This window comes from Lactuca serriola, chromosome 1 (genome assembly GCF_051521515.1).
Source record: "Lactuca serriola cultivar US96UC23 chromosome 1, Lser_US96UC23_V15, whole genome shotgun sequence".
NCBI classification, from domain to species: domain Eukaryota; kingdom Viridiplantae; phylum Streptophyta; class Magnoliopsida; order Asterales; family Asteraceae; genus Lactuca; species Lactuca serriola.
Window position 1 is genome coordinate 136,508,318 of NC_136408.1, and position 13,486 is coordinate 136,521,803.

A 13,486-nucleotide genomic window follows, 5' to 3' on the forward strand; every position below is an offset into this window, starting at 1 on the left:
ATAACGGCCATAAAAGACCGAATCGTTTATGTTTTATTTGAACATCAGATTAACTTTTTAAAGAAAGTATTGTGGAATGTGTTCCCAAAAATATGATAAAGATTTTATCAAAAACATTTTCGAAGAAATGTATTTCATTATATTAAAACCTCGGGATATCATTGTCAATATAGATCAAAAACACAAACCGAAACAAATATAGGGCTCTAAACAACATAGGCCTTACATTATTCTATTTATTTCTACTGGCCTATAATCCATAATCTCTCATCAGATCATCACATATATGCTCTTGTGTCACTACCTGTAATACAAGAAACTGAGTGGGTCCGGCTTGGGAGCCTAGTGAGCATATAGGGTTTTCAACCCATAATAAATAAGTTTATTAATTTGATCAAATCAAACAACCTGATTACCCATTCCCGTTATCGTCACTTTGCGTCCCGAAAACATCTAATATAAGGGACCTAGCCTAAAGAATATCATCAGGGTGACAACACTGCTTAGGGGATTCCCGAGCAATTTATGTCAAATAAAGAAACCGTGAGGGGGATGGAGTACATCTGGTGAACACATAGTTCAGATAAACACCTATAGGTTGCGACGCTGCTAGCGTTCCACATAACTGTCTAGAATAGTTCGTGGTCATCATCTATACCCCGCTAGATGACTGGATCACCGTCAACATTGAGGCCTCTCTTCATTTTATTTCACCACAGATCAACTATTTCATCTGCCCATGTTTTACCCTACATATTTTTAGATCTAAAATACATATATACAGTCTAGATCTGAAAAATAATGTTTAAAGCTTTCATCCAGCATAGATCTCAAGGTATAAAGTACGTGTAGAGTTTAGATCTGAAAAAACAAAGCTTAAATATTTCATCAAGCATAGATCTCAAGGTATAAAATACTTATACATGAAGAACAAATTTTAAATCTTTTATCCAGCATAGATCACACGATATAAAATGCATACACAATTTAGATCTGAAAAAGTTTAACTATTTCAACCAACAAAGATCTCAAGATAAACATATAATATGCACACATAGCATGTCATTTATATAAAATACTTCATATCTATGTGTAAGACGTAAGTAACTATGCACTCACCTATATGGCGGTGATTCCATCGTGGACAGTGCTTCGCTTATTAAAAATATGGTTTCCTTTAACGAAACCGGGAGGTTTGCTGGAAAACAGGCTCTGCGGGGGCAAAACTTTCCAAGCCTAAAAGCTCTTTTTATCAGAGCGTTTGGGCGCTCCAGGGCTTTCTTCTAGTGCTAGGGATGTTTCCTAGGCTTGGGGGGAGGTTGTTTGGGAGCTTTAGAGAGATAGATACAGAGAGAGAGAGAGAGAGAGAGAGAGAGACATATAGAAAGAAAAAGTGGAAGTTGTGAGAAATGAAGCAAGCATCGCATCTTAATTATAGGGTTGAGCTGCGGTCTACGCTACGCGTACCTTTGGTGGTACACTTGATGATGTGATAATCGAGTATGAAACAAATCAGAGTAACAAAAATGTAATATGAACACAAGAAGTAAACAATCTGGTTTCTGTTCAATTATGCTTTCAACAGTTTTACAGAGAGAAAAATAGACAAATTCTATAAAAAGTCTTATCTAACTCTAAGTAATGTCCCTATATATAGGAGACGTGAAAGCATACAAAAAATACTCAGGCATAGACATTAGGCTTCGTACACAAGACACCTTAGTAAATATATTACAAAACATATGAAAGGTAAATTAAACAAACTTCGACTCATATGGAGTGACATTGAAACGTCGATGAATAAAAGAACCATTCTGAGTAAAACACGCTGTTGATACCGCTTCGGCCCAAAAATATTGAGGAAGATTTGCATATGTCAACATTGTTCTGGCTGCTTCATAAAGTAACCTGTTCCTGCGTTCAACTACACCATTTTGTTGTGGTGTATATGGTGACGAAAAATTATGCGAAATTCCTTTCTCAATTAAGTATGAATCCAACATATTATTTTTGAACTCAGAGTCATTATCACTTTTGATTTTTTTTAACATTCTTTTTAAAACTCTTCTCAATTTTCTTGATAAAATCAATCATTATTTGAGCGACTTCAGATTTTAACCTGAGAAAATACACCCAAGTAAATCGAGAAAAATCGTCAACAATAACCAAAATATACCGTTTCTTGTTGAGAGTTTCAACAGCTGATGGTCCACAAAGGTCAATATGAAGAAGTTCCAACAGCTCCACAATTTTCGAATCTATCACAATTGGATGTCCTTTACTATGGTTTTTCCCTTGTTCACAAGCTGCACATAAGGTATCATTGTCAAATTTTAAAATCGGTAAGCCTCTAACAAGATCATCAATTACCAACTTATTTAAATTTTAAAAATTTGAATGTGATATACGACGGTGCCATAACCAGCCAACATTAGATGTAGCTTTCGAAGTAAACAAATTGAAGGTTTCCCAAAAATCGGTTTGATATCAAGAGTAAACATATCACCATATCATTCGGATTTCAGCAACACTTCATTCGTTTCAATCTTTGAGATAATACTTCCTACTTCGTTAAACACAACTTGATTGCCAGTTCCCACAACAAGTTGTGAAACACTTATCAAATTATCTTTAAGATCTTCGACATAAGCAACACGATTTACAGTGAATTGTCCATTCGTTACTTTGTCGTATCCTTTGACTTGACATTTGTGATTGTTTCCGAACTTCACAACTCCAACATTTTCCAATCTTCGAAAATCTGTTAATTTTTCCTTTCGACCAGTCATATGACGTGAGCAACCACTATCGATATACCATTTCTCATCATATTGCTCGTCACAGAGTACCTGCGATCAATGAAAGAATTTAGGTACCCAAGGCTATTTGGGTCCTTGAGAAATAGTTTTAAAAACAAAATGAAATGCATAATTTTTAACCCAATCACAAACTTTAGTTTTGAGACTATCAATTAAGTCCACATCAGTAGGTAACTGAATCGAAACATAAGTTTTCATTAGTTAGGGATTGTCACTGACATATGCCTTCGTCTTCTTAGGTTGTGTATCAACATTCTTTTCTTTCAAAACCGGTTTCCAAGTCTTTAATGAATCATTCGAATCTTTTGAAGATGAGCTTTCAGTTGAAGAAGTATTAAACTACTTCTCATAAGCTTCTTGGATTTGTTGTTGAGAGTATTTCCTTGACTGATACATTCGTCTTGTTCCTTCAAGCCAGTGATTAATGTTTTTGTCTCGAGACAACCCTTTTGTGTAAGAAACTTTTAAGTTTTGTTTCACCGAAGGATTTGGAAAATTCGGTTTTTGTGGAATGAAATCAACATTGGAATTGGACGAAATGTTTGAGCATATTTACCGTGAACCTTGTTTTCATCATTTGTATTTGGAGAAAATCCATTTTGAAAATGTTTTGATTGATGTGGAAATGATTTTGGTTTTAAGTTCTGATTTTGAGAAAATCTTTGTTGTGGATGATACGAAAAACTATTTCCAAATTTTTGATTTTGAAATTTCTTGGAAGAATTATTAGCATTTGAAGAAAATGATGTTTTCTGAACATTTGAAAACTTGTTTTGTGGATTGAATTTAGATGCTGATTTATTTCTTTGAGAGAGATTTTTCTTTTTGTCTGAATAAGATGATGAATATGAAGACTTGTTCTTAACAAATTGAGTCTTTGTGCTTTCAGATGTTTTCAATGTCAAACCATTTTGTTTCTTTCGAGACTCAATGGTTTGCCAGAAAATTTTCTTTCGTGCTTGTCTTTTTGAAAGTTTATTTTCTTTTGAAAACTTGTCAATTTGTTCTATAAATTCTTTTGAATTTAATTTGACAACTGGTTCAGTCTCCACAATAACCTCTTTTGTAACTTCTTTTGCAACCCACTTTCGTTGAGGCTTTTGTCTTTGAAAAACATACAAATTCTTTATTAATGTGTTTTTGATAGTGTTTTGATTGGCAAAGAATCCTTCGTCTGTTGTTTTCTTGTTGTCTTCTTAAACTAATTTCTTGAACTCCGGTTTTACATTCTCAACATTCCTAGTAGTAACAAAGACTTGATTCGGGAATATAACATCATCAGTGCACTTGAAATTTGGATACACCACAGTGTTCGTTTCCATAAAATGAGCACCTTTTTCTAACAACACTTTGTCAAATTTTTTTGTATCCCCATACACTTGATCAACAAATATTCTTTGAATTGCAATATCTTTCGAATCTTTGTTTGATGAGACCTTTTTGTATGAATCATCTTCCTCATCACTACTATCCGTTTGACTATCTCAGATATTCACAAAACCAGGATCACAAACTTTCGAAGTTGAGGGTTTCTCAATGTCAATCTTTACACTCGAATCCTTACATATTTATTTTCCTTAGATTTTGATGCAACATTAATGACAAATAACTTAGAACAATCAACATCCTCAATATCACTAATTTCACTAATATTATCAGAATTATCTTCAATATCGGCAAGATTAGAATTAGCATCAGATGTCGGATTCTCAGTCTTTTTTAAAATTTTGATTTGTTTAGATTTAGTTAAAGTATCATTCACAATGTTAACTAATTCATTTGTATCAAAACATTCATCAATTTTGACAATTCCATAAGCATATCTATCATCTGGAACTTTGTCAAACTCAACAATATTTTTCTCACAATCATACAAAATATTATCTACATTCTCTCTTTTATATGCTAGAAAAGGCAATAATTGTCTACGTTGTTCCTTGCTAATTTCACACGAATGATGTAATGCAGTCAATTTACCATAAATTCGTTTAGCAGAATTACAGTAAATATTACGTTGAGCTAACAAAAGTTTTACATCACTAGTAAGAGAATCCCTATCACACATGATATTTGTAACTTGCAATTCTAAAAATTCTATTTTGGTTATTTTCGAATCTAACATCTTCTGAGTCTTTAGCAACTGTGTGCTTAATTTCATAGAATTATATGCACTCAAAGGCAACAAAGTAAGCAACATTATCATCAAAAGCAACAATTTTAGAATTATATGCACTCAAAGGAATATTGAAAGATTCAAGAATAGAACGTGCCTTAGTTGTCATTGGAGACTTATCAGCAGATTTGGACATGAAGCATCCACCCATCACCTCTTCGTCCGAATCTTCCACCAGCTTCGCATACATGGCACCATGCGTAGGATTACACATTTCTTCATCATCTGAGCCCGAAGACCATATTTGATAAGTACCATCATCCTCCTATTCACCTCTTGCCACCAAAGACATATTCTTCGCCTTAGCTCTCAGTTCCTCTAGCCTCTCAGCATAGTATGCTTCGTCCTTCACTTTGTTCTTTCTTTCATCCTTTTTACGAAGCATGCAATAATTTACTAGATGATTTGCTTCGCTGCAATAATGGCAATCCACACCCGAATCTCCTTTCAACTACCTCTCATTCTTATCCTCAGCTACTTTCCCATCATTCTTATCAAACTTCTTTTTCTCCTCTTCAACATTCTTTTTCATGAGACTTCCTTTTCCCTCACTTTGCTTCACTTTTGGATTGAACGGTTTCTTGATAATTTTTTTTGACTCGGTTGTTCAAATAAAAAGCTATTGCCTCATCATCTGAATTCATGATAAACCCCTCTTCATCATCAGAATCACCTTTTTCGACTGCTTCCTTTTCAGACACTTTAGAGACAAGTGTTAATCGACCTCCCAGACTGAGCTTCGACTCTTTTGCAATTTCATTCACCTCACTTTCGTGTGTTTTCAGTTGATTGTACAAATCATTTAGAGATGATGTGTCGAAACTCTGTTGATTCTTCACCATCATGCTAACAATCCTCCATTCTTTATGGAGTCCCATAAAGAACGTAAGATTGAATTCCATAGCAGACCTCGTGATTCCATATTGATTGCACCGATAAATCAGCTCATTCATGCGATCATAGTAAACTTCAATTGCTTCACTCTCCTTTTGTCTGAATTCTTTTAGTTCCACAAGATATTGCTTAACTGAATTGATTTTATACTTCTCGCTTCCCTGATATTTCTCCTTGAGAGTATTCCAGATTTCCTTTGTACTCTTACAACCACGCATGTAATTGTAAACCTCAGGAGGCAGTGCGCCTCTCAATTGTCTCATACAACACTTTTTGTTTTTCTTCGACCTTATGGATTGTTCATCAACAGCAGAACTAGAATTTGAAGATCTGATCTTTTGAACATTTAATGGAGGTTGAGTAGTTCCTGAGATACAATTCCAGAGTCCTTCATCCGAACCATTCAGATAATCCTCCATGCGATCAACCCATTGGTCATAATACTCTGGAATCAACATAGGAATCTTAGTGGAAGATCCTAAAAATGAGAGAAAGAAGTCGTCGTGTTCATGTTGAAGTTTTCCATTATCGTACGGATAAGAATTTTTAGAAAACTTGAAGAAATTTGAATATGATTGAATGAATTGATCAGAAACTCAAAATCAAACACTCGATGATGCAAATCAAATGCAGAATCAAATCAAAATTGATGATCAGAAATGATTTTCTGAATCTAGCAGTGCAAAAACTTTTGAGTCAAATTTTACGACTCAAAAACAAAAGATTCAAGTGAAAATCAGATTGTGACAACCCAAAATTTTCTTTTGGTCAAACCCTAAAAGTCAACCCCTTCGTATCATGATTTAATATCATTATTTCTTATTTTTAAGAAATATAAAGTTCGTTTGATTATTTTAATATTATTTTAAACGAACAGGTGAAAGAAAGTGTCGTCTCGGGTTTTTATTTTTGAAAACCGCAAACACTTCACGTATTAGAATCACCCGACTAAACTTTTATGTTTTAGGTTTAGGAACATCCGACCTTTAATTCTAAAACTCCGATCTTGTAAGTGTTCTAACCATTTCAAGTTAGTAAAACACTTAATCTAGTGTTTGTGCATCTATTCATCCTTTCATTTATGTATTTTGTTTAGATTTTTCAAAACACCAAGAACACACACTAAGTGTTCTTGGCCTTTTAGCTCAAATCAAGCACCATTATAGTAAGTACTTCCATCCTTTAGTGCTTGTAGGCTAGTATATCATTTAAACACCAAGAAAATTAGTCAAGAACACCATGATTGAGGTGTTCACGGTCCAATATGATGCTTGGGCCATAAACACCAAAAAGTCCCTCAAAAGTGACTTAAGTCCCATGTTTAGACCTACTTTGAAGTTTAAGACTTACCTTAACTTAGTTAAACTACCCATGGATGTGTTTAGGCTTTGAAAAACATCAAACACCACAAATTATAGGTGTTTACGGTCTAAGGATATCCCAAAACCGTAAACACCCAAAAAGGTGTTTAAATGGGCCATTTTCCTTGCCTAGACCTAAAAACTAGCTTAGATGTTTACCTAGTTGTGATAAGGACTTGAAACAAAGGAAATATCCCTTCCCATGAGGGTTTACGGTAGTAAACCCAAGGGAAAATACCCTTAGGCCGTAAACACCTCAAGGAGGGTGTTTTGTGGCCCTAGTGCATTCTAAAGGCTAAACCGCTTAGCAAGATTGCTTCAAATGACTTGTTAAACCTCCAAACAACACCTAGTCACTTGGACTAGAGTTTACGACCGTAAACTCTAGGGTTTATTGCCATAAACTCTTTGAGTTTTGGCACCAAAACCGTAAACTCCAAAGGAGTTTACCCTTGGACCCCAAACACCATAGTTTTGTCCTACTAACACTCGGATGCAATCCTTGTGAACTTTAACACTTGAAACAAAGTTTTTTCAGGTTCTAGAGTGTCCCAACTCAATTTATTAGATATAATAAGGCTAATTAGTTATACATATGTTCATTATATGATAACTAGGCTCGTGTGGGTGTACAAGTCTTTAATTGTCACCTAGTACCATAACTGACACTTCAATCCAATCCACTCACCCCAAGTGAGTTTATACCCCTTTAATTAACGTTTGAAATACTTTTAAATGTTTTTAATGCTTTTATGGGGGGGGGGAATACAAGTTGAATACTTATCACTGTTCAAACTGTTTATCAAAATGTTTTACTTCAAAATGTTTTACAAACTCTTTTACCTATCAAATACTTTTATTTAAACTTTATTATACTGCTTATAAATTGCATGCATATATATGTATAGATATATAAGAAATGTTTAAAAGGCTTAGGAAGGCCGTCCGCCCTATTTCCTTTTCCTCGATTTGGATGTGGTCTGGTGGTATGTCAGGTAGCCGTCCGAACGTCGTTTCAATATTAATTATATATCAAGTGTACATATATAGACATAAAAGTACTTCCATATTCATGCGTATTAGTTACATCATTAGTAAGTTACCATCAGGGTAACACAGGATCATACTGCTACAGTTGCTAGATCAATGAGTCAGTTCATTCATGAGTCAATACTTACTACTATGAGAACATATACAACTATACTAGAGGATAAAATATACAACTATACTAGAGAAGAACATATACAACTATACTAGAGAAGAACATATACAACTATACTAGAGAAGAACATATACAACTATACTAGAGAAGACATATACAACTATACTAGAAGAAGAACATATACAACTATACTAGCAGGAGAACATATACAACGATACTAGAACAAGTAACATTACATTACATATACATGAAAACGTTAACAATTGTGATCCACTACATCGGAGCATGCCTTAAATGTCATGGCCCGAGTTGTAGCCAAAATTCTCTTGGAGGGAGAGCGTGAGTTTGCGTATAGATCTATACTGGATTGACTATCCTACACCTTGCTGCTAGCTATAGCCGGACCTGCAGGTCTGCGGGTGCCAAACGTCATTCCGTTTTACGACCATTTGTATGTCGTTGTTACCAGTCGATAGTATGGTACAATTAATCACATGATACGTTAATATAAATTCGGCTTAAGGTAGTTAGTATAGCAGTAGTTCCTACAATACAACATTACAGTACTACAATAATTTACCCTTTGCATATATTTAGTGATTATTTCACTTAAACATTAATGTACAAACTATATTTTGTTAATGATAGTTACACTTGGGAAATTACACACTTTTATAGTAAACGAACATACAAAACAGTTATGCCTTCGTAGAAGGCTACTTTTAATAGAAAATCTAGGTTTTTCTTAGAGATTCAAACTTTTACAAATACTCACAAACATTCATATACTTTTATCACCAATGTTTACAAACATATGTTTAAAACTACGTTCAAATGTTTTGATACAAACACCGACACTAAAATACTTATGAACTCACCAGCTTAATGCTGATAAACTCTTTCAAAATAACTTGTATTCTCAGGTCATCAGTAGACAGGTACTGAGGCCAGCTTTTGAGAAGATGGAGCGGATCCAAGACTCATCTTATTATTTTGATTCACATTATTTTTTGTGTCTATAACTGTAAAGAACACGCTTGTATTAAAATTATATATTTAATGCAATGGATGATGTTGTTTGCTTGTTTACTTTTACTGTGTTGTGACACTCTACATGACGTCCTCTGCCCCAGAACATTTCCGCCGTTCTTGGTTTTGGGGTGTGACAGATTGGTATCAGAGCATTGTTTATAGTGAATCTAGTATATCAACCCATAAAAGATATACTAACTATAAACCCATTTGGGATTAAAACACTCTGACCAAGAGTCTATACTTTAAATACTAAAATATTTAATTAAGTATACCAGTTTGCATTCATACTAAAATCAGTGTCACAATGACAAGAACAAAAATATTACGATTGTTAAATAGCAAAAGTAAGCTTGGGGATGTATGATCAGTCCTGGGAATAGCATAGCCTGATCAACTATGCTGGTCCGAGGAGTGATTAGCATATGCCCTAGAATGGTTGTGATATGTTAACAAGTCTAAAAACTTACCAACAATACCACAAGGAGATCAGTAGAAACTGGAGCACTAACTCTCGTGGTGGCGAATGACATTGGTTGGGATACCATGAAGGACCTCATGATAGAGGAATACTGCCCGAGGGGCGAAATCTAGAAACTGGAGCAGGAGCTATGGAGCCTAACCAGGAAGGGCTCCAATATAGTCGCTTATACTGCCAGGTTCAGTGAAGTGGTGGCCCTCTGCCCCAATATGGTTCCCACCGAAGGGAAAAAGATCGAGAGGTACATATGGGGGCTGGTGCCTCCATATCAGGGGAATGTCCTATCATCGAACCCCGCTACTTTCAACAGTGCCAAGCGATTGGCACAGCGACTCATCGACCATGGAGTCAAAACCCATGCAACAACAACAACCCTAACCATCTCATAACCCTCCAAACCCGCTGACACTAAGCGGAAGTTCTGGGATGAGAAGAAGAAATAACGAGCTGCCAAAAAGCAGCAAATTGTGGCAGTCATGTCGCAATAACCCCTGCTGCTGCTATTATTGCTCAGGTGGGACAGTATATTGGTAGTTTGCCCAAGTGCAACAAATGCAACTACCACCACAACGGCCCCTGCCGTGAAATGCAGTGCTCAAACTCCAACAAGAAAGGACACACAGTCCATTTCTGTAAATCTCCGGAGAGACCGATCGCTCAAGTCCCCGGCACTGGCGCGAGTCCGACCTATTATGGATGTGGTGAAACAGGCCACTATAAGAGGGACTGCCCTAAAGCCATAAATGTTGGCAGAGGAGGGAGGGTACTGACAATAGGCCATGGGGAAGCAGTTGCTGACCCGATGGTGGTAACTGGTATGTTCCTCCTCGATAACTCCTATGCATGCATTATGTTCGATAGTGGAGCGGAGCGAAGCTTCGTGAACCATAAATTTTCTCGCATGCTTAAACAACAACCACACGCACTTAAAGAACAATTCATAGTAGAAATGGCTAATGGAAAAACAGAAAACACGAATAGCATATACTTAAGCTGTACTCTAACTCTAGATAACCATTCATTCCGAATTGACCTTATGCATTTTTAGTACTAGTCAACACAAAGGAAAAACTATCACTTTACAAACAAAACATTCGGGTCTTGGTAGAAGACTACACTTCATACTTACAAAACATTCGGGTCTTGGTAGAAGACTACACTTCATACGTACAGAACATTCGGTTCTTGGTAGAAGACTACATTTCATACTTATAGAAAATAAGGGTTTTTCTAGGGATTTCATACTTACCTCAACATTTTCATTTAAAGGTTTACATGGCTTTCAAAACAGATATTCAAACAAACAAAACAATGAAACTTATATACTTACGAATTCACCAGATTTAAAGTTGATACTCGCTTTCAAAATAACTTGTATTCTCAGGTTGTCAGTAGACAGGTACGGAGGCCAGGTTTTGAGAAGACGGAGCAGACAAGTCTCGTCTTTTATTTTGATTGTATATTTTTTTGGTGTCTTATTATAATGAAAGAACACACATGTATTAAACTTTACTTATAATGCAATGGATGATGTTGTTGCTTGTTTATTATATTACACTGTTGTGATACTGTGACGTCCTCCACCCCTGAACGTTTCCGCCGTTCGTGGTTTTGGGGTGTGACAGATTGGTATCAGAGCATTGTTTATAGTGAATTAAGTATATCAACGCATAAAAGATATACTAACTATAAATACATGGGATTAAAACACTCTGTCTCAGAGTTATACTTTTAAATAATAAAATATTTAAGTAAGTATACGTGCCTGCATTCATACTAAAATCAATGTCACAACGACAAGAACAAAAGTATTACGATTGTTGAATATCACAAGTAAGCCTGGGGATATATGGTCAGTCTTGAGAATGACATAGCCTGATCAACTATGCTGGTCCGAGGAGTGATTAGAATATGCCCAAGAATGGTTGTGATAGGGCAACAAGTCTAAAAACTTACCAACACAACCATAAAAGAAATACCATATGGGTATTTAGTCTTACTATAAGTACCTTAGTCAGTCGTCTGTTTTAGCTATTCCATGTGTTGTTGGACTATGGGGATTAGTCCATGAGACACATTCATTAATCCTTTATTCTTATCCATGCCGTCATCTTTTAAACGTATAGTTAAAGATGCCGCCACGCAGGAACCCAAGGAGGAACCCAAACAACGCAGCACCAATACCACCACCTCCACCACCACCTGTACCTCTTCAACCACCTAATCCTTTTGATGCCACTATGTTCCAGGCAGCTTTCACAGCCGCAGTTGCAGCTGCTGTGTCAGCAATCAACGCGCCCGCCCCTAGTGGATCAGGAGCAGGTGCACCTCCCTCGAACCACGGCGAAAGCCATGGACACCCTCGGGAATTCACCTACAAGGACTTCACTAACGCCAAACCCCACAGTTTCAATGGAACTGGGGGTGTTATGGTGTTGAGACAATGGATTGAGAAGATGGAATCTGTCTTCGAGATCTACGGATGCCAAGAAGGCAACAAGGTCAAGTTCGCAGCTTGTACCTTCTCTGACCGAGCACTAACATGGTGGAACAGCCATGTTAACTATCTAACTTTGGTGGTGGCGTATTCCATCGGCTGGGAAAAGTTGAAAGACATGCTGATGAAAGAATATTGTCCTCGAGGTGAAATACAAAAACTCGAGCAATAATTCTGGGGTCTACAAATGGTTGGATCTGACATCACTACCTACACAAATAGGTTCTATGATTTGGCAAACTTATGCCCTGATATGGTTGCTCTCCAGAGCAAAAAGATCGAGAGGTATATCTGGGGACTATCGCACCAGATCCAGTCTAGTGTGATCGCTTCCAGGCCTATTACCTTTGATAGTGCCAAGGAACTGGCACAATCTCTTATCGATCACCGGAAACCTCAGAACACAACAATCCCTACACCCATACCCCAAGAGTCCAGCCCTGCCAACAACCAGAAAGGGTGGTCCAAAAGGAAAAAGGGGGCTTCGCAAGGATCATCCAAGAGACAACAACTTGTGGCAATCAATGCTGCCACAGTGACTCCCGCTGTCCCTGCGAACCCCTTACCAGCAAAAACTTATGTTGGGTCTCTCCCGAAGTGCACCAAGTGCAACTTCCACCACCGCGGGCCTTGTAGAGAGATGCAATGCACCAACTACAACCGGAAGGGGCACACCACCCGTTTCTGCCAAACTCCAACAGCTCAAGCTGCCCAGGCTCCTAACGCTGGTATGGGTCAAACTTGCTACGGTTGTGGCGAAGTGGGCCACTACAAGAGGAACTGCCCTAAAGTAGGAATGGATGGAGGGGTGGGAAGAGTTATGTCCCTAGGCTATGAGGAAGCAGTAGCTGACACAACGATAGTTACTGGTACGTTCCTCCTCGATAACTCATATGCTTGCATACTTTTCGATAGTGGAGCCGAGAAAAGTTTTGTAAGTCACAAATTTGCACACCTGCTTAAACAAAAACCATGTGCATTAGATAATTCATTCATAGTAGAAATGGCTAACGGGAAAACAGAGAGTACAAACTGCATATACGTAGGTTGTACCTTAACTTTAGATA